Genomic DNA, 3846 nt, shown 5'->3' on the forward strand with positions numbered 1-3846 from the left:
AAACTTCTGTATGAAGTCTTGAACTCACTCTCAATCTGAATATGCATGAAATCTAACACAATCAGCATAGTGAAGGCTTTGAGAACAGAACTATGGTGTTGACCACCAGGGAAGATGCACAAACTGTGAAAACCAGAAGAGCATTGCAAACTCTTTGAAAACTAAACTGACATTCTAAGCCCACAGAAAACAGGTCAGGACTTGAAGTCTATATCTTATAGTGTTAATTGTTTGCATTAAAAAAGAGAGAAGTAAAAGAAGGAGGAGGAAGAGAACCAGAAGCCATTCTTCAGATTTTAGCTGAGCCCAGAATCTCATAACATAGTATTCAAAATGGCCAAGATACAGTCGAGAATTTCTCAACATGCAAAGATCTAGGAACATGTAGACAACTGAAAATAAGAAGCAATCAACAGACACCAACACTAAGATGACCCCAAATATTGAAATTATCAAACAAAAAAAGCTATGGCAATTATTATAACCACGCCACACAAAGTAAGGGCAAAACAACAATCTGGCAACAAATGGAATAATAGGCATTTTCAGCAAATCAGTATTAAATGAAAATTCTATAATTGAAAATTACAGTAACAGAAATTTTTTAATTCACCAGAGAGACCTCAATAGTAAAACAGAGATAAATAGTGAGTGAACTTGAGGACAGATCAGTAGAAATTATCTAATCTGAGTAAGAGTAGAAATGAATCCAATCTGAATAATAGGGGAAGAAATAGAAATAACAAACAAAGCTCTGTATTAGAATAATATCAAAAGGTCTAAGATTTATCTTGCTGGAGTTCTGGAAGGAAAGGAAAAAGAAAAAGGTCCCCCCCCCCCCAAAAAATATTTAAATAATGGCTAAAAATGCCCCAAATTTGGTGAAAGACATAAATTTACAGATCCAAGAACCTCAATGAACCACATGGGATAAATTTAAAGAAAACCACACCCAAACATATAATTAAAATGCTGAAAGTTTTCCCCAGTTCTGCTTTCCTCATCCTTCATTGGTTTGTCTCCTGAGAGCACCTCACAGAAAACCTCCATCTATAAACCTCAGTCTCAGAGCCTGTTTCCTGGGGAACCCCACCTGTGATATAGTAAAATTAAGTTAACCTCTAGAGAGGGAGAGGAGAAAATGGAATTTGGAGCATGAATAGGAAAAAGTTCATAGGCTTAATCTGGGAATCAGTTATTTTATTTTTTCTATGTTTGAAATATTTTATAATTTCTAAAAATATTTGCATGTCTCCAGCAGAAATTGTGATAAATATCATGGTAATTTAAGCCAAATATTTCTGCCAGTTATGTAGTAACTTACAGAAAATTCATAGTATGTAACGTAAGTAATAATCTGGCCCAAGGGGCGAAAAAAAACCTTTAAATATTAAGATGTCAAGTAAAATAGCCACATGTACTTAGCTACTTTTTTTCTGAAAGTCCCTTGTAAAAAGTATTTTTACTATCTAGAGAGAAAAACAATTCGGCAGTAAAAACAAACACTCTATTTTCACCAGACCAAAATGATAAAGATTTTCCTAACAGAGTTTCTTTTCATTAGGTTCTTTATAGCAATTTAAAAGAATAATAGTATCAAAAAGAAGTTCGGGCAGCTGCAGACACCTCAGGTCCCTGCCGTTGCACACGCTTCATGCCACACCCAGAGTCCAGCCTGTCCATCCTTCACCATGCTGGTCAAAAAAGGTACCAAGGACCTCATATACCTGCTCTGTGGGTTTAGTTTCATCTTCAGGCTCCCCAGGCTTGCATTCCTTGTCAGTGGACTTAGCTCTTGTTTGAATCTGAGACCAAGAACAACTTGAAGCAAGAAAATGACCATTCCAGCTTCCATACTGAGTATAAATTCTGATTGCAGCTGGTGCCCTCGGGATGCTGGTGGGTTTCCTGGGCTGCTGGGCTGCAGGGCAAGAGCCCCAGTGCATGCAGGGATTGCTCTCTGGCCTCCTCTTGGTGATATTCGCCACTGAAACCGTGGCAGGCGGCTGGGATAGTCGCATGAAGATGAGGTGATTCAGTCCAGGAGTTTTACAAGGACAAGCTGAAAGTCAAGGACAAGCCCCAGCAGGATGCTAACAGCCATCCCCTCTGCACTAGACTGCTGTGGTGTGGCAGGAGGAGTGCAAAAACTTATCTCAGGCATCCGCCCGCTAAAAGGATTTCCTCCCAAGCATCCCAGTGAAGCCTTGCTCTGAGGCCATCAAAGAGGTCTCTGACAGCAAATCCCACATCCTCGGCGCGTGGGCATCAGGACTGCTGTGGTGATAATATCTGGCACAGTCTTCAGTATGAGCCTGTGCTGTGCTATCCACAGGAGCACAGAGAATATCTACAGTCAGTGTGTGCCCCTGAGCAGGAAAGTTTACCCTGGAGGTGGATGATTATTTTCTTGGGTTTTTTTTTTTTTTGTGGGGGGAGCGCTAACTTAAAGATTCACTCTGCATTTTCAAAGGGAAAAAGTTATCCTGTGTTTCTCTTTTTATTTTTGTTTCTTTGTTTGTTTTGTTTCTCTTTTTAATGCTTTATTCAATATTGGTATTCGTAGTTGCCTTGGTTTGTATTTCTTTTTTGGTTGTTTTTAATTACTAGGTTAAGCAGAAGTCCTGCGATGAAAGGTACTAATTTGCTAGATTCTAGACAAAAGACAGTGTACATAAAGAGAATTTTTTGAATTTACATAGATTTTTAAATGTCTATCACATTTAATCAGGTTAAAACTTACATTGGAGACAATTTCATACGTAGTAAGAGATGACAATAAAAAATGTCTATTGCATTTTTCATATATTATGTCATTTTATCAGTAAAATGTCTGTAGTTATGAATCCCCTCCTGCCACCAATGAAAATGAGCCATAATTTTCTATCTCTCACTACTTTACCTACTAGCCCTCAAATCCACTCAAATTCTAAAAAGGTAAGTCACAAAACTGGTAGGGAAAACTGCTATTGTATAACTTGACAGAATCGAAGAAGCCGCTGGCCATGTGACCCATCAGGAGGACAAATTCACCCTGCACTCCCTCACCAGGACTCGGGAAAGAGCCTGCTTGGTGAGAAATCTCTTTTTCTCTTTCTAATGTGTGCACGTGCGCACAAACACGGACGCACGTGGCTTCAAGTTCACAAGCCCGCAGTGGAGCTGGTGTGGAGAAGGGAGATGATCTCTGAAAAGCTCTATATAAAAGTTCCCCAGTACCAAAAAAACAAAACTTCCCACAATGACTGAGCTTCCAGGAGTGCAGCTGTATGGAGCGAAAGACAGAGTAAGCAAGATTCTGTGTTTGCAGACTAGATTAAACCTCAAAAAGAGACCCCAAAAAGAAAAAAAAAAAATCTCCTCAGAGTAAAACTTTTTGTTTAGTTCTTATTTTTAATGCTTTCCCACAGAAAACAGAATATGAAACCAAGGAGCCCAATCTTATCTCAGAGGGAGAGCATTAAAGGGCATAAGAATGAGAACGTAAGAGTTAGTCAATGGACAAAAGACTGAAGAGCTTTGGTGATTTTTTTTCTCCAGAGGACAGTTTACACTACAGGAGCCTGAGGTAAAGGGTAAGATGTCGTGGATAAAGGCTAAGATAAGGTAAGAAAGGTTTGGGCTGAAAAAAAGATACAGCTGTGTAGGAGCAGCCGCAGGCCGGTTCCAGGGTTGCCAGCGGCTTCTTGGGATGGATGTGATTTCAGTGCCTGTTCACGGCTTCTCAGTCTGTGTCTGAAAAACAAGGTGAGGTCACCAGATGAGATTCAGATTATCCCAGGAAGCCAGACAAAGTGGGTCTGCCAGCACTGGGTAAGTGACCACGATGTCAAGTGGACTCTCCAG

General features: G+C 39.8%; 1 pseudogene; it reads left to right on the forward strand.

Moving 5' to 3' along the window:
- The first annotated feature begins 1691 nt into the window (after nucleotides 1-1691).
- LOC111142920 lies at nucleotides 1692-2402 on the forward strand (annotated as a pseudogene).
- Nucleotides 2403-3846: the final 1444 nt, after the last annotated feature.

This window comes from Enhydra lutris, unplaced genomic scaffold, assembly GCF_002288905.1.
Source record: "Enhydra lutris kenyoni isolate GAN:26980312 unplaced genomic scaffold, ASM228890v2 scaffoldscaffold9, whole genome shotgun sequence".
Classification (NCBI taxonomy): Eukaryota; Metazoa; Chordata; class Mammalia; order Carnivora; family Mustelidae; genus Enhydra; species Enhydra lutris.